This window comes from Silene latifolia, chromosome 10, assembly GCF_048544455.1.
Source record: "Silene latifolia isolate original U9 population chromosome 10, ASM4854445v1, whole genome shotgun sequence".
In the NCBI taxonomy this organism is placed as follows: Eukaryota; Viridiplantae; Streptophyta; class Magnoliopsida; order Caryophyllales; family Caryophyllaceae; genus Silene; species Silene latifolia.
The window spans coordinates 117365870-117385493 of NC_133535.1; positions in this window are offsets into that span (position 1 = coordinate 117365870).

A 19624-nucleotide genomic window follows, 5' to 3' on the forward strand; every position below is an offset into this window, starting at 1 on the left:
TCTACAAAGAGATGACAAAGTTGCTTCATGTAAAGTCCTTCTATTCAACTCCCGATATCGACTCTTTCCCGGGAAATTGAACTCTAGATGGATGGGTCCTTATGTGATCACCGAGGTAGGAAAGTATGGAGACTTTGAGATCAAGTCGGAATATGGAAGTAAATTTAAGGTCAATGGCCAAATATTGAAACCATATTATGAGGGAGCATACATTGGAGAGGTCAAGGTCACCTACCTCTGGCCTCCTCCTCCTTGAAAAGATCATCAAAAAGAGAGTTTGGTGGAGTCCTCCCTAAACCACCATTTGTAAATATTTTAACTCCCTAACTTGCATTTTAATTATCGTTTGCATTTTTGTCATTTTTGGATTTGCATTTCTATGCCTTGATCAAGATTTTAATCATTTTGAGAGAAGTGAGGGAGGGACTTATGAGTTTATTGATAAGTAGTGTTTTGCCTTAGTGTGGGGATAGCAATTGCCTAGGCTATCCATGCCTTTGTACTGCCCCCACAATGAAGACCACAGGAATTGAAGAATGAAATGATACGGGTTACGAAGCACCCACGGATGGACCTGAATCCGTGTGGAAGAGGCAGAATCCAAGCGGCCCGAGGCGAATCCACTCGTCTTGAAATGAACCCGAGCGTCCAGTGCATAAGACGCTAGTCTTGTGAAGCTGCGGAATTAATTTTTGTGTCTGACTGAGAATCCGAGCGTCCCAACAAGGAATCCACTCGTCTCAGCCAGGACGGTCGTCCCAGAGGAAAAGACGCTCGTCTTTACACTGCCAATTTTTGGGATTTCTCCCTGGAAAAGAATCCGAGCGTCTCAAGCAAAAGACGCTCGTCCCAGCTCAAGAATCCGCTCGTCTTACCTTCGAGACGCTCTCCCCCAGGCGTTTTTCCTGAACCCAGAAACTGAAGAATCCGAGCGTCCCGAGGCTGAACCCACCGTCTCCCTCTACTTTTCAAAATCTAATGGGTCTTTAAACCCCTCCTTCCCAATTCATTTTCATTATTTCAAACACAAACACTACCCAAAACCCCAAAACCCTCATCCTCTCCATCAACAAAAATCAAATTTCTCAACCAAAATCAACCAAATCAAATCCAAACATCCTCAAAAGAAAATTAAATCACTCCTTTAGCAACAACAATTGATTAAAACACCAAAATCTTCAAGTTTTGAGTCGATTTTTGGGATACAAGGCAACATTCATCTATCCTAAATCGATTTGGGTATTACTAGAAATTGAAGATTTCAAGCTTTCTTTGGTGTTACTAAGCAAAGGAGTATGGCAAGAACAAAAGGTGGTTCACTTCCGACTCCCATAGGAAGAAATTTATTCTCTTTGCTAAGAAAACCATCATGCCTACCAAGTTCCTTTGTCAAGATACATTGTCAAAATTGGGTGTTCTTGAGCAAACAAAGACCTTTTTCGAGTCTATGGGAATGAGTAAATTGTTTGAAATGCAAGAATTGACCTACTCCTCCCTCACCTTAGAGTTTTTGAGCTCTTTGAAAGTCACAAAGGTGGAGACCCGAACCATTATTGAGTTTCGTATTGAGAATGTGGATAGATGCTTATCTTATGACTAAATTGGTAAGATATTTGGCCTTAGTGATAACCCTACTTTTACAAAGAAGCCTACCAAGTATGACCCCGCTCCTCTATGGAAGGCCATTTCCGAAAGGAAATTCACATCTTATCATGATTTTCGTGCTCTCTTAGTCCATCATCCGGGCATAAGAGTATGGCATAAGGTTGTTGAGAATACTTTGATAGCTAGGAAAGGCACAAATCATCATACCGAACTTGATTTTGTTCTTCTTGAGTCGGCTTTGAACATTGGGAGAGAGTTCACAAAGCCATACAATGCTTTACGACTTTTAATTGATAGATGGCTCAATGTTGATTGTGGCAAAGAAGGCACGGCCTTTATTGTCAATGGAGGATTAGTGACTTATTTGGCAGCACTTTAACCGGGATTTCAACAAGAATGACACTTATACACTGGTAAAGGGGGGCCATATCATTGATCTAGCCACCATCATTCTAAAGTTCAAATGGGTCATGAATGATACTCTTGATAACAAATTTGGCTGGTTGACAAATGAAGTTAAATCCTTCACATTACCTAGCAAGATTTGCCGCTTGAATGTTCATAGACCGAATTACCTTCTCCCACTCTCCGAAGGAGCCGAATACATCATTCAACACCAAGGGGAAGAAGTTGCCGATCCCTCCTCCTCTATTATCACTCCACCTTATCCATTTGTCTACCACGAGTTCAACCCCGAAAATGCCAAGGCGGGAAACGATTACTTGACTCTATTGATGAGGGAAATGCATAAACAAGCTTATAATGATAGATTTGATGCTTAAAAAGCACAATATCCGCCCCTCCTACATGTTCCTAGGCAAGGACTTCTCAATCCATCTTGTCCTTTGCCTAGTTGGGCGGATAAGGAGGTATTCTTTCCTAGCACTTCTAGAGGTGGTAGACCGGGTGAAGAGGAGATGCTTGTTGATGAGAGTGATGAGCAAGAAGGTGAAGATGAAGAAGTTCAAGAAGAAGAGGAAAGTAAGGATGAACAAGAAAGTGAAAGTGAGAGTGGAAATGACTCCACATCTATGGAGGTTGATGATGCCTCAAGTGAGGAAGTTGATGATGATGATGATGATGATGTTGATGATGATGACACGATAGGTGAGGATTATTAAACACTTGGAGGATCCTACATGCGTACACCTCATTTATGGTTTGTCTACTTCTCTTGTTTTTATTTTATCTTGATCATTTTGTGGAGTCCTAGCAACATTGGAGGACTAACAGCTTGGTTCCATTAAGCTATTCATTTTTATTGTTCCCACTTTCAAAATCCAAAATGACAAATTTTAGTTTCATTCATTGCATTTTTTATGAATGAACTCCCCCAATTTTTGACATTAAAAATAGTGTCTATTTTGGTTTGGGGAAGTTTATGCATATGCATTGGGAGCTAATCTAAATTATGCTCTCCACCATAACAAAAACCATGCATCATATAGCATAGCTTAGTTCACATTCACTCTTATTTATATATCATATAATTTGCATTTAGCTTAGCAATCATGCATTTTCATATAAATTGCATAATTTTCTATCGTATTGGCCATTGAGGACAATGCCCATACTAGTGTGGGGATGGAAAATTCTAACTTGACCTTTTTAAAACAAAAATGATAAAAATCCAAAAATTTGAAAAATCCAAAAATATGTCTTTTAATTTCATTAAAACAAAATACAAAAAAAAAAATGAAAATTTTGAAAAATCCAAAAACATGTTCATTTCCTTTGTAGTGTAGTCTTGTATATATAGTTTTATATATATTGTGTTTTTTCATCCTTTTTCACATTGATCGACTATGCCACATCCGAGACATGAGGATATTGAAGACCGCATGGTATGATCTTTCCAATCTCCTTTTTTCCTCTTTATGTTAATGACTATGTGGCTTTATTTTGATTGATGCGGTATAAACAATGTGGATTATAGGATTGCATTTAGATTATTTGGCATATTAGTTGGTAGAATCATATGCATTAAGTTGTATATATGTTAGTTGCATCATGGCATATAGTTGCATTTAGGAAAATTTTTGTAAAAACATCTATTTGGGAAGCTTGACAAGTTTATATAAGGCCCTTGTAGATACTTTTTCTTCTTAAGACTTTGCTTGTTAGAATACTTGTAAAACACCCTAAGATGTGTCATGCTAGTATCCTTTGACCCATGGATTAAGGCCTAGTCAAGAGTACCTTGTGCTATGATAACTCCTTGGCTACCGTTTATTCCAAGGTGACCCTTGAAACCATGCAACCATCTTCCACATTCTACCATATTTTTGTCATCAAAAGGAATGGGCACAAAAATTGTTCAAATTTGAGTTCAAGAAATGAAATGAAAAGTGAAAAAGTTTGCAAATTGCATCAAAAGAAAAGAGGAGTAACAAAAATAAAAACTCCTATGCTTCAAAAATAAGCACCCTCCCTACAAATGGGGTGACTTTGAAAATGTTCAAAAGAAATGCAAAGAAAAGTTGAAAAATCGTCAAGTATTGAAATGCCAAACATCAAAGAAATGGCAAAAAGAAAGTGTTCTTAAATTATTATATGCCACAAGAAATTGGGGGGAAAAACAACAACAAAAGCAAAATCCCAAAATGAAACTTAAATACTATTGATCCATTTTCCATCGTATCCACTTTTGTGCATGGTAGATAGGGGATGACCCTTCTTCTTGTCTAGGCAAGAAGGGGAATTCCGCGATCCTACAGGGTTTCTAACACCATAGGGAGTCTACTCTTGATGAAAGCATTTAACTATTGAGGACAAAGGTACCCTAGCTTGACACAACTTGGAGGTGATTTATTGGTATCCTTCTAGGCTTAGTAGTTTGAAGAAACTATATCTATGATGGAATGTGTACCCTTGAATTGCTTCCCCTTTAGATAATTTCCGCCACTTAGATGAGAAAAGTGGCTATTCTTTTGTAAATGCATCCATTACTTGATTTTACGTGCTTTAATGATTGGATGTGTCGCCATTTTGGCAAGACCCACCTTGCCTTGCAAGAAGGCATCCTACCTCATGGTTGTCTTATTGTGAATTGAAGGAGCGGAGTGAGACCCGCTAATTATCTCATATCGGCTATATTAGTAGGTTAGTTTAAATAAGGGTTCTAGTTTTGTCAGTTCTTTACTCAGGACGAGCAAAGGTTCGGTTTGGGGATATTTGATGTGACCAATATTTGAGCATATTTAGTCCCCGAATTAGCCTTGTTCTTATGCTTTTTAGTGCATAATTGGGTCATTTACTATCTTTAGCCTTTCCTTTTACAAATTATTTGAGGTTTTGTTTCCTTGGTAGGAGAGGAGTGCAAACCTTGCATTTTCATGGTAAAATAGAGCTAAATTGATCGAATCTAATGACCAAGCATCAAAGTGAAGACAAGACTAGAAGGCCTATGTAAATAATGAAGTAGATGGGCAATGATGAGAAGATCCTTGCATCCCCAACAAGATCCTTGTGGATTGTTGGAAGAAGAAAAGAAGAAAAGAAGAAGAAGCTTGCTGAGCTACTATCCGGGCGTCTTGGCCACGGGACGAGCGTCCTTGCTGGCTACAATCCGAGCGTCCTGTAGCCAGTCCTCTCATCCTAGCCCTCTACAATCCGAGCGTCTCATGCCTCAGGCCGCTCGGATTCTTTCCCAGTGCAAGCCGTCTCCTCCTCAATCCACTCGGGATGCGCATATTCCTTGAAGACTAGCGAAGCGGAGATGAACATCTCCTTCGAGAGGAGCACTTCTTCAACTTTTCTTAAGGGTCTTAATCGTCATTTAAGCCCTTAGTAACCCTAATTTATGTACATAATCTTTAGTATAAATACCCCATTGTACTAATTACATTATCATGTTCTTCATATATAATCTTAATCTCATTCTAATCTTGTAATCAACTTTTAATTAAGTATTAATATAAATCTCATTTCCTTAATTTCTCTATTGTTCATCATTTATTTTGGGTAATTGAAGATTATTTGGGGTTTATTTGGAGGATTGACAACCTTCCAATCATTCATCAAGTACTTCTATTATTCTTTGCTTATTATTTTGGAATCATCATTAGGTATAATTGTCTTAATTCCTTTTTAATTATTGTTAATCATCTTTATTTATTCATCATGTTTTGTCATGCTAGTATGATTGTCAACCTTGTTAGCATGTTAAACTTGATAATGAGTGAGTAGTCTTCTTAACTAGGGTTAATAGGGAATTAGGGGAAACCAACATGGGGATTGATTCATGCTTAATCTAATATGATTTCATAATTAATTTGCTTGCTTGTTGTGATTTCAACTTATGCACATGTTATATTTGATGAAATGCGTGCCTATGATCCTTGCATTTTTTACCCATCACTTATCTTTTCAATGAGACTTGTAAGACATAAACCAACTTGAGTCTCATTAGACCATGCATATAGTTGGATAGGGAGGATTAAGTCGTCTTGTAGGTGTTGTACAATCTAATCGATTCGGCTCCGGGACCCAAACCTTCCTAGGTATTGTAAGATATACACTAACTCGATCCCATCACAACAATAATTGCTTGCATCTAGTTGAAAACATGTTTGTATGATCAAATCCCATGAATCCCCTATGAGCCCATGACACCCTAGTGCTTTTAATCAATTATTCACATCTCATTTTAATCATCTTTCTTGTTTATTTATATTGTTATTTAGTTTAGTGATCTTATTATCTCAACCCAAATTGTGACACCCTTAGACACCACTACTTGCAATCGAAAATCCTACATCAATACCCGTCCCTTGGGATCCGACCTTTACTTACCTCTTTACTAATAGCAGAGTAGTTTATGAAGTTATAAATACTGTTTTGGTCTAGGTGCTCCTAACGACAAGTAACCGAAAACGATGGTCCGACCACACCACCAGCCACGGTGGCTCCCACAGCCGGCAGCAACCACAACCATAACAATACCCGACACAAACTCAAACACCCAAATGACACCCTCCCTTATACACCACCATTTGCGCCACCAATGCAGCCACCACCACCACGATTGTCACGACATGACCCCTAACCTGAGCCACCACTAGTCGAGCCTACCAACACCAGTAAGAACAACCATAACCGACCAAAATAACCACCAAACACAACGCACAACCCAACCCGACACCCTCTATAAAACAGCCCATTTAGACCACCTAACACGACCCATTACCACCACTATAAACCCCACTCAACCCACGACACAAGCCACCCAAGTTCAGCCTAAGAAAGTCACGAAAGGTTGGTCAAAAACTCGTCTTAAGACGGTTTCACAAAACAGCCCAACAAGCCCTAATTACTCGGTCAAACCCATCGTTTGGGCGGTCAACGGTGGTTCGAGTGGTGGTCAATGACGGTCAGAGTTGAGCCAAGGTCAAGGCGGGTGAACGGTATAAATTAAATAATATATAAACTAGTTTAAGACAGTTTTACCTTACGATCTCGAGGCGGAGGGACATAATCTCTCTTCTTCCAATCTCTCCTTTTTCCTCTCTTTTTCTCTCTTAAAAGTGTGGTGGATTTTGTTGTGATTGTGTTAGGATAGGATAAGGTTAGGATGAGGATAAGATGAAGTGGAGTGGAGTGTATATAAGGTAGGATGGTAGTATACGTATATATGTACATATATCGTATATTATTATTATTATTATTATTATTATTATTATTATTATTATTATTATTATTATTATTATTATTATTATTATTATTATTATTATTATTATTATTATTATTATTATTATTATTATTATTATCATCATCATTACAACTTATTATTATTATTATCATTACCATCTTATAATTATTATTATTTTGTTATTCAGTCTCATGCATAACTCGTAAAATAAAATATAATGTTATTTATATAATTATAAAATACGGGGTATTACAGAAATAAACTAAGTGCAGTGTATCATGTGCCGGCCCGGACTGATGTCTTGCCTGACCAGATAAAAATCTTGCCTGATTGGATCGATACCTTGCCTGGCCAACAAAGGTTCATAGCTGCCCGGATTTGCTGAAATCCATCTTTTAGATATCCTTCTAACATAACTTGTCGCGTCCTAGACTTATTCCTTCCATGAACTAGCGCTAATTGTCCGAATTGTACCACTTTAAGCCGCATTACCGCAAAACTCCTTCAAACAACACAACCAAAACTCGGAAGACAATGTTAGCTAGAAAAGCTCCGTAAGAGCTCAATGTATGCAAGAAAAGGTACAGAAAATGAGGATAAAAGCATGTAAATAATGGACTCATCACTCCCTTCTAGTCAACCTATTATTCCCTCTTTCATTTTTCATGCCAGTCGGGTTTTATTTCTACTTTCCTTATTTGGCAACCTTTGTGTGGTCCAAATTCAATTTCATGTGGGTAGAGTGTTTTTTGTGGTTCAAATTCATTTCCTTAATTTTTGTGCCAAAAAAAGAAAGGGGAACAATAGGCTGACTAGGAGGGAGTATATGTGTTTGTGTGGAAACAAGTACAGTACCTTAAGGTTGTAACTAGTCTCCTACATTTTGTGATCTACCCTTTAATGCAATGGCTTGAGCCACGGTTGTAAATGCGTAATTTAATAAAAAAATGCTAAATTACTTATATAATTTAGTGCTCAATAATGAATGATATAATTCTCAAACTTAAACACATGAATCTTCAGTGATACTTATATATTAAGAAAAATCTGATAACACAACATCAACTAGAGTTTTCACAAGAGTACTTGTAGATGATAAATAACAAACTAAGAGATAGATGGCAGATTACCTCCATGATCGGATGATCTCTCCGTGCTAAATATAATGTTAATTCTAATCTAATCAAAAACTAAGAATTTACTATCTAAAGATAGACTAAGTTGAAATTGTTGTTGTTTGAGTTGTGTGTATTGCTTGGATAAATGCCTCCTTTATATAGGAAATCTCTGGCTCCTTGTAATTACTCCTTAGTGGGGATGCAGTTGAATAACTGCCAAGACTTCTTGAAATTGCATTCACGCGCTTGATAACTTTTTCTAGCCCAGCGTTCGTCTTCTTGGACATTCTTCGTTCATCATCTAAATGGATCAGCAAAACTAGGCCCAATTACTTATTCTTCAATTAATAGGCTCATGTACCCTGAAAACAATATATTTAGTACCTTAACTAAATTGAGCGCTAACAAATAGGCCCCTCTCCTAACATTCAAAGGTTTATTTAATTCAAAATCTTTGGACGCTGAATCTTTTTCCAGGTTAAGCGCTTTGTTGGTTTAGGCTTATTATGCCAAAAATCCCAACTTGTTATCCAAAGTCGCTATGCTTTGCAAACTCCGATGCAAAGTACGAAATTTTTCCATTTCAATGGAGAAAATCTGGAAAATCATACAAGATTCATTGCACCCCAACATAAATAAAGGATTTGAACCCTTTTCATTGTCTTGACAAGGCTACAAGTTTTCATCTTCCTCAAGCACATCCCTTACATGCTTTCTTGAGACAATCCTTTCTGTAGAGACCATTGTCTTTTAAAAGATGGACTAAGAAGAACACAAAGTGACTCTAATTCATGCACAGAGGGTCATATTCTCAATAATTTAGTTCCACATTTAGGGGCATTTGGTTATGGATGTCTAGGAAAGGGAAAGGGAATTAAAGCAAATAATTCCCTTTGTAGTATTTGTTTGCCTCTTTCAATCATTAACTTTACCCCTCTTTTGCCCCCAAATAACTCTAGCTGTTGGGTACTCTATCGAGTAGGACTTACTCTGTCGAGTAAGTCATTGACGGTTTCTGGAGTACATTTTGCTTTGAATGTCCTCGATCGAGTAGGCGTAACTCGATCGATTAGGCGATACTCGATCGAGTACGTTAGTTACTCGATCGAGTAAGTCGAGTTTTACGGACTTTTCGGCCGGGTTTGATAGTAAACGTGGAGAGGTATTTAAAGTTTCTATCGATGGTCTTTGCCACTTTTACTTTTACTTTTCTAAACTTTCACAAGAAAACAAAACGACGTTCAATTCTCTCCTTTCTTTGCTATCAAATCAAGGCTAGGGTTGTCCGATTTCTGAGATCGATATACCATTGTGATCGTCATCGTTTGGGTAAGATTTTTATGTTGTTTTTATCTCACTTAGTTAAATTTGGTTAAACCCTAATTGGGTGATTTGGGGGTTTTTAGGAGTAATTGTTGTAGTAGATTATAATTATATGATTATTGTTATAGGAGGTGATTTCGTAGAGGAAGCCTTTTGATCTATTGCTTTTGGTTGTTCGTGAGTCCATCTCAGATAGGGTTCCCCTACTCAATTGATTGTTTAATTAAGTATAAGATGGTGTGATTATTTTAGTGTCATGATTACGATTATCGTTACTTTGGATTTGGCATGTTTATATTGGTATTGTGGTTTTGATTGTAATTGTATGTGGTTCGCGAGGTGCGCCCTCGGCTAAGTTGAGTCATTTTCGGGAATGGCTTCACGCCCTCGATCTGCCCCTTGTGGTTCCCGTCACAAGAGGAATGTTCACATTAATGGACATGGGTTATTCGATCAACGGTTTTGAGTGGGGATTAGGTGGTATGGCAGCGGTCCCCACTGGTGGAGTGGAATATCTGTTGTGATGGGTATTCTGGCAAGGATACAAACTTTTGTGTGTAGTCAGGTGTTTGGTGATGAACTGGAGTTAGAGGAATGTGTTTGTGTAACTGGATGTTGTTGTTTGCTTATCTTAATTATTCAGTAACTGGCCCAGTTTAAATGTTTTGAAAATTGTGGTGATCCATTCAGGGATGGTGAGCAGTTGATTAGCAGGTATATCTATGGAGTATGCGTGGGATCTAGCTGGGGATGGAGTCATCACTAGTCCGAGTCTTTTAGTCTTCTACTGATAGTTATGACAGTTTTATTTCGGTTTTGATTTCGGGTTGAGACGGTTGTATTTTATATTTCCAATTTTGGTTTAACTTGTACGCATATTAAAACTTTTAAACTTAAAGTATGTTTCTTTATGGTCTCCTTTTATTACTATACCTCGGGTAACCGAGATAGTAGCATCTCCATGTGCCAAGGTGGCCTTGGTAAGGCACCTTGGTCCATAGGGATGTTACAAAGTGGTATTAGAGAGACGATTTTGGAACTTGTAACCAATGAATCTAACGAATTTAGAGGGTCAAATTAAAATAAACCCGGATAGGATTTGTTAGGAGCTAATTCAAAGGCTTGGGAGACGCCCTAAAGTCGCGAACTTGCCCATGCAACTTTGAACCGGTCACTATAGGGTGTCATGGGATCGCTACTTGTTTATTGTGGTTTCACGATGTATATGTTGGATGAAGTGTTTAGTTAAAATAGATGACTTGGTTGAAAAAGCTGAAGTAAGTGTTTGCATAAGAATATAAATTTCAAGATTAAGAGCATGTTTAAGTGATGGAAGGTGAATTTTATAATGTTTGGTTATATTAGTAACATGTGCAAAGGAGAATGTGATGTTGTATATACATATATGTTGAATGATATGCGTTAAATGTTATATATATATATATATATATATATATATATATATATAAGCATGCGGGTAGTGTAATTCGTGAGCATGACTCGGCCGAGTAGGGGAAAATCAATTGAGTAGGCGTGACTCGATCGAGTGGGTACTTTGTGTGTTGGCCAGTAGCTACTAGAGTCGAGTTACTCGATCTAGTAAGGGTAGTACTTGATCGAGTGTCGTGTACTCTACCGAGTATGTTAGTTACTCGAGCGAGTATGTTTTATGTCAGTTTTGGACAGTTTCTGGAGTTGGGGTACTCGATCGAGTGTGTGGGTTACTCGATCGAGTGACTCCTACTCGATCGCGTAAGTGTGAGTACTCGATCAAGTATGTCTTTGTGTGGGTCATAATTGCTTTGAGCCGTAGGCTATGTGCTTAAGTTTATCTCTCTTTTATAGCTCAAAGATATGCCACCAAAGAGATCAGTGGCGTATGTTAAGGCTCAAGATATGAGCATTGAGGATATTGCCGAAACGCTTGAGCACCAAGATGCGCTCACTGAGACCCTCAAGATGATGGGAAAAGATAAGGAGACTGGGGTAGTTTTCTCCAAGATGAGTACTACCATATCTCGCTTCAACCCCACTACCTATGTGGGTACATGTCCGCTGATTCTGCTCGACAACTGGCATCGTGAGATGGGGAATATCCTTTGCGTGGTGCATTGTCTAAAGGAGTTTAAGGTAGAAAAGGCTGCGTTTTACCTAAGGGACTCATCCGGAGAGTGGTGGGATAAGGTGAAAGATAATGCCTTGGACATCTATCTGAAGAAGGGTAAGACTAAAATTCCGTGGTCCGAGTTCAAAAGAGCTATGAGAAACGAGTTTGTTCTGGAGCATGTTCGCAGCAACATGCGGGATGAGTTCAATTATTTTAAGATGACTGGGGACATGACCGTGACAGAGTACTACCATAAGTTCAACAACAAGTCAAGGTATGTTGAGGATATGGGACTAAATCCGGTGAACTTAGCACTTCGATTTGCGAAAGGGCTAACTTACCAGATTATGGAAAAGCTACCGGCGGGGACTCTTACTGATGTGAAGGAGGTCTATAAGAGAGCTGGACGGGCTGAAAGGTTGGTCAAAATGGCCAAGGAAACTATGGAGAAGAGCTCAGAGAAGAGGAAGGCTGAGAGTGATGGCGGTATTCAATCTGGTTACAGGCGTGGTAACCACAATAAGACGAAGGCTTATTGTTCCGGGTCGGGATTCAGTGGAGGATCTTCTTTCGGTCATGGTGGTCGTAGTGGTTGCAGTGGTAGCAGTAGCGAGAGTATCGCATGTTTTAACTGTGGCGATATTGGCCACAAGAGGCATAAGTGTACTAGTGATGTTGGGAGATGCTTTCAGAGACAGTCTCAGGGGAACTTTTCTCAGGGATTGACGCAGAATTATGCAAGTAATCGGCCAGCTGGGTCGTGGAATAACCAAGGTGGGCAGAGCAATAATAATGATGGTTTCAACCGCAATGGTGGTAGTTCCTATCAACGTCTGGCGGTTAATGCCTATCAGGCATCAGCTACCAAGTCTACTGCATCAGCTAGTACGGTGCAAAGGGGAGGCCAGAAGGGCAACGGTAAACTATTCATGATGGATAAGCAGGCTGCAGAGGATGAAGCGCACGTGATCACCGGTACATTTCTTGTTAACAACGTTCCTGCTTTTATTTTATTTGATTCAGGGGCATCACAGTCTTTTGTATCGTCAAGTCATGCTAAGTCTATGGGTTTGGGGGAGTTTGTGTCTGTAAAAGATGAAGTTTTTTTGCCGTCTGGGAAGTCAGTGTCGTGTGGGAAATTGTATAAAGGTTATCCATGGTTATTGGGCAAGCTGATCTTCCAGTTGACTTGTTTGAGTTTTGTATGGATGGTTTTGAGATGATCGTCTGGATGGACTGGTTGGGTAAGTATAAAGCTAGAATAGACTGTCACCAAAAGAAAGTATCTTTACGAGGTCCTAAGGGTGCTAGCGTGTCTTATCGTGGGTTTGTTGTCAAACCCAAAGTCAAAGTGATTGCAACAGTGACATTGAAGTCTTACTTGAGGAAGGGGTGTCCTATGATACTTTGCCATGTAAAAGATACTCGCATAGTAGAGCTGACACCAGCTGAGATACCAGTGGTGGGGGAGTTCGAAGATGTTTTCCCGGATGAGATACCGAGATTACCGTCGCAGAGAGATTGATTTCAGTGTGGAGTTGAAGCTGGGGACGGGACCAATCTCTAAGGCCCCGTACTGTACAGGTCCTAAGTAGTTAGAGGAGTTAAAGAAACAGTTGAATGAGTTGATGGACAAGGGGTAAATTAGACCTAGTGTATCGCTTTGGGGTACGCCAGTCCTGTTTGTGAAGAAGAAGGATAGGATTTTAAGGCTGTGTATCAACTATAGAGAGTTTAACCATGTTACAGTGAAGAATATGTATCCTTTACCGAGGATAGATGATCTTTTTTACCAGTTGAGTGGAGCTGGTGTCTTTTCTAAGATTGATCTAAGGTCGGGGTACCATCAGTGGAGGATTCGGGATGAAGACATACCAAAGATAGCTTTTCGATCGCGGTATGGTCACTATGAACATGTGGTGATGCCATTTGGGTTGACTAATGCGCCAGCTGTGTTTATGGATTAGTTGAACCGGGTTTTAAGCCAATACTTGGATCAGTTTATGGTGGTGTTTATAGATGACATCTTATTCTATTCCAAGACTAAGGAGGAGCGCGAGGAGCACTTGCGATTGGTTTTGAAAACTCTATGCGACAACCAGTTGTATTCCAAGTTGTCTAAATGTGAATTCTGGCTGGAGAAAGTGGCTTTTCTAGGCCATGTGATTTCTAAAGAGGGTGTAACTGTTGATCCTAGCAAGATTGAGGTGGTGTCTAACTGGGAGGCACCGAAGAATGTGGCTGAGATCAGAAGTTTCTTGGGTTTGGTTTGATACTATCGAAGGTTCGTGAAAGATTTTTCAAAGATTGTCAGACCTATGACAGTTTTGATTAGGAAAGAGAACAGGTTTCATTGGGAATAAAGTTGTGAGACGGTGTTCCAAACCTTAAAGGACCGTTTGACTAGAGCTCCAGTCTTGGCTTTACCTGAAGGAAGTGAGAATTTTGAGGTGTATACGGATGCTTCGAAAAATGGGTTGGGTTGTGTGTTAATGCAAAACGGGAAAGTCATTGCCTATGCTTCTAGGCAGTTGAAGTCTTATGATGAGAACTATCCGACGCATGATCTAGAGTTGGGTGCAGTTCTTTTTACTCTAAAAGATTTGGAGACATTATCTATATGGAGCGGCCTTTAAGGTGTTTTCTTATCACAAGAGTTTGAAGTACATCTATACTCAGAAGGAGTTGAATATTCGACAGAGGAGGTGGATGGAGCTCATTGGTGACTATGACATGGACATTATCTACCATGAAGAGAAGGCGAATGTTTTGGCAGATGCGTTGAGTAGGAAGAGTGTGCATTCTCTATGCACAGCTATGTCACTCATGAGATTGAAAGATGAAGTGACCAAGATGGGGATACATGTGATCTAGAAGGGGGGTGATGTGAGAGATTTGACATTGGAACCAGATATTTATGATAATATTCGGAGGAAACAGGCTCTTGATCCTAAGATTCAGGAGTGGAGGGCTGGAGTAGAGAAGGTGTCTCGGTTCTCTATTCATTTTGATGGGAGTGTTCGGTTTGATGGGAGATAGTGTGTACCTAAGGATGAGGAGATGAAAAAGATAATCATGGCGGAGGCTCATTGCACTCCGTATTCAGTGCATCCATGTGGTGACAAGCTTTATAAGGATCTTAAGTAGATGTTTTGGTGGCCTGGGATGAAGAGGGAAACAGCTGAGTTTGTGGCTCGATGTTTGACTTGCCAGAGAGTCAAAGGGGAGCATCAAAGACCGCAACATAATTCAGTCTCTAGAGGTAAATGAGTGGAAGTGGGAATTTATCTCCATGGATTTTATTGTGGGATTACCGAGGACTCAGCAAGGTAATAATATGATTTGGGTGATCATTGATCGTTGACCAAGTCAGCTCATTTTATTTCCACGAAACATACGTGGAGTAAGGTTCGGTTGGCGAATGGCTACAAGAAGAATGTGGTGAGACTACATGGGGTGCCGAAGGACATTATGTCACATCGAGATGCAAAATTCATTTCTCGATTTTGGCAAGAGTTACAGAAATTAATGGGGATTACACTGAAGATGAGTACTGCATTTCATCCTGTGACAGATAGGCAAACGGAGAGAACAATTAAGACTTTGGAGGACATGTTAAGGGCTTGTGTGATGGAATTTGGTGGTAGTTGGGAAGAAAGATTGGATCTGATTGAGTTTTCTTTCAACAACAGCTACCATACGAGTATTGGAATGACTCCATTCGAGACGTTGTATGGGAGAAGGTGTAGGAGTCCGATTTGTTGGGATGAGAGCGCTGAGGCAGTGGTTTTAGGACCACAATGGTGCAAGATATGGTTGAGCAAGTGAGGTTGATTCGACAAAAGATGAAGGCGGTCCAGGATCGACAAAAGAGTTATGCGGATTTGCATCGTCGGGACATTGCGTTCCAAGTTAGGGATGAGGTTCTTTTGAAGGTGTCACCTATGCGTGCGGTGATGCAATTTGGTAAGAAAGGGAAGCTAAGTCAGAAATTCATTGGCCCTTATGAAATTTTGGATCGTTTGGGCGAGGTTGCTTATCGGTTAGCTTTGCCACCAGCTTTGGATCGAGTACACAATGTGTTTCATGTGTCTCAACTCCGGAGGTACGTGAGTGACCCTTCTTATATGCTATTGGTTGAGAACATTAAGTTGGATGAATCCTTGTCTTATCTTGAAGTACCAAAAGAGATTCTAGATCGCAAGGTTCGCAAGACTAGGAATGGGGAGACTGTTTTGCTAATGGTGTTGTGGTCCAATTACAACGTCGAGGAAACAACTTGGGAGGCGGAAGAAGCTATGAAGGAGCGCTATCTGTCTCTTTTTTATCAGGTATGTGTGGTTATGGGGACGTAACCATGTTTCTTTAAGGGGGTAGGAGATGATCGCATAAGCCTTTGGTGCGATTTTTGGTCAGTTTTGGTCAAGAGTAGTGTATGTTTTGGGTCGCTAAGTTGTGTTTTAAATTTTGTCTTGAGTTGTAGTTTTGTCGTTGTATTATAGTTGAGTATAGTGAGTTTTGTTTTTCAGTATGGGTTTGAACTTCGGGGAGGAAGTTCAGTTTTAAGGAGGGAAGACTGTAATACCTCAGATATTTGAGCTGTTGGGTACTCTATCGAGTAAGACTTACTCTGTCGAGTAAGTCATTGACGGTTTCTGGAGTACATTCTTCTTTGAATGTACTCGATCGAGGAGGGGCAACTCGATTGAGTAGGCGGTACTCGATCGAGTACGTTAGTTACTCGATCGAGTAAGTCGGGTTTTACAGACTTTTCGGACGGGTTTGATAGTAAACGTGGAGAGGTATTTAAAGTTTCTATCGATTGTCTTTGTCACTTTTACTTTTTCTTTTCTAAACTTTCACAAGAAAACAAAACGACGTTCAATTCTCTCCTCTCTTTGCTATCAAATCAAGGCTAGGGTTGTCGGATTTCTGAGATCGTTATACCCTTGTGATAGTCATCGTTTGGGTAAAATTTCTATGTTGTTTTTATGTCAGTTTGTTAATTTTGGTTAAACCCGAATTGGGTGATTTGGGGTTTTGGGGAGTAATTGTTGTAGTAGATTATAATTATATGATTATTGTTATAGGAGGTGATTTCGTAGAGGAAGCCTTTTGATCTGCTGGTTTTGGATGTTGGTGATTCCGTCTCAAGTAGGATTTCCCTACTCAGTTGACTGTGTAATTAAGTATAAGATGGTGTGATTATTTTACTAGCATGATTACTATTATCGTCACTTTGGATTTGGCACGTTTATATTGATATTGTGGTTTTGGTTGTGATTGTATGTGGTTCGTGACGTGCACCATCGGCTGAGTGGGGTCATTTTCGGGAATGGCTTCACGCCCTTGATTCGCCCCCTGTGTTCCCGTCACAAGGGAAATGTGCACATTAATGGACATGGGTTATTCGTTCTACGGTTTTGAGCGGGGCTTAGGTGGTATGGATGCGGTCCTCGCTGGTGGAGTGGAATATCTGTTGTGATGGGTATTCTAGCAGGGCTACACACTTTAGTGTGTAGTCAGGTGTTTGGTGATGAACTGGAGTTGGAGGAATGTGTTTGTGTAACTGGAAGTTTTTGTTTGCTTATCTTGATTATTCAGTAACTGACTCCGTTTAAATGTTTTGGAAACTCTGGTGATCTGTTCGGGGATGGTGAGCAGTTGATTAGCAGGTATATCTATGGAGTATGCGCGAGATCTAGTTGGGGATGGAGTCATCACTAGTTCGAGTCATTTAGTCTTCCGTTGTTAGTTATGACAGTTTTATTTCAGTTTTGGATTTCGGTTTGAGACAGTTGTATTTTATATTTCCAGTTTTGGTTTAAGTTGTACGCACATTAAACTTTTAAACTTAAAGTATGTTTTTTTATGGTCTCCTTTGATTACTATATCTCGGGTAACCGAGATGGTAGCATCTCCATGTGTTAGGGTGGTCTTGGTAAGACACCATGGTGTATGGGGGTGTTACACCACCACCAGCACTGTAAACCCTACAACCCCCAGAACCCCCCTCCCCCCTCGTTACCACGTTTTAACTATCGTTACCCCCACCGTGCGAAAGGCGACTCACCGGAGACATCTTCAGCCCACCTACATCAACGCCACTAATACCCCACAACCCCTTACTATCAGTCAAAACCCCCGTCACAAACTCCACCCAAAACCTCGAAAAATTCTCCCCTACCCCCGTAGTATACTCCCCCACCCATAAAAACATCAGATCAATGGTGAGGGAGTGAACATCGGTGGTGGGAGAGATTTCTTTAGGCTTTCGGTGGTGTTTATGATTTTCGGGTGAAGGTTTGAAATGGGGGGCCGCTTGAGTACAGAGGTGGAGCAATGAATCTCGGGTAACGGTAGCAGTGCGCTGGCTCCCAGCGGTTGTTGAAAGTGATAGGCGGAGGTGGTCCTGGTCATTGGTGGTGGTGGTTGGTAGTTGAGTTTAATAAGGGGGTGATTGGTGTTAATTCATTCTATTCCTTTGATAACCAGCCAAACAATAAGGTAGATTAAAGTAATCCCTTTCCATTCCCCTTATTTCCCTTTTTCGATTCCATTCCATTTTCCTTTCTCGAACCAAACGCCCCTTTGATCCATAAATATATGGAATAATTCCCTATCATTATATTTAATGAGGGAATGTGCATCATCAGGAACCTTACAAAAGCATTTATTATAGGGATAATTCACGTGGTTCCCCTGAGGTTTGGCTTAATTCACGTGGTACCCCTGCGTTTAAGTTTGTGCACATGGTACCCCTCAGCTTTCATTTTAGTGCACGATCTATCCTTTTTCATTAACGCTGTCAAATATTAAACGGCAGCAGGTTTATTGACTTGTTAACCTATTTTGGGGGGAAAGTTTGTTGAAACCCAACAACTTTTTGAATATCCAACTAACTATAATTTGTAACTAACTACAACTAACTAATATGACTTTCACCAAATACCCCTGAAGTTTGAGATTTGTGCACCAAATACCCTTGAGGTTTGAGAATTGTGCACCAAATGCTCCTGTTACCAGAAATGACCTCTAACGGCTAGAAAAGTAGGTGTTGTAGTTATTGCATATAAAGAGAGTTGATGTTAAAATTTGGAGCAATGACTCTTAAACACTACTACAAACACATTCCTACTATAATAATGCAATCATCATCTAATTCAAGATCTAATTCAAAATGGGTGCAAATTGATAACAAAAATTGCCCTAAATGTAAGAAGAGATTCAACATAAGGTCATCTGGACCTTTGGCAGCAAATCCATCAAGATTGTACTGCAAATGTGATGAATGTGAATGCTTTCAATGGTGCTGGTCGGAGTTATTTCTCACTCGGATCTTTACTTTTCGGTTACTTGTCGTTAGGAGCACCTAGACCAAAACAATATATATAACTTCACAAACAACTCTACTATTAGTAAAGAGGCAAGTAAAGGTCGGATCCCAAGGGACGGGTATTGATGTAGGATTTTCGATTGCAAGTAGCAGTGTCTAGAGGTGTCACGATTTGGGGTTGAGATGAGAAGATCACTAAACTAAATAACAATAAAAGTAAACAAGAAAGATGATTAAAAAGGGATGTAAACAATTGATTAAAAGCACTAGGGTGTCATGGGGTCATAGGGGATTCATGGGAATTGATCATACAAACATGTTCTCAAATTATAAGCAAGCAATTATTGTTGTGATGGATCGAGTTGGTTTATATCTTACAATCCTAGGAAGGTTTGGGTCCCGGAGCCGAATCGATTAGATTGTACAACACCTACAAGTCGACTTAATCCTCCCTACTCAACTATATGCATGGTCTAATGCGACTC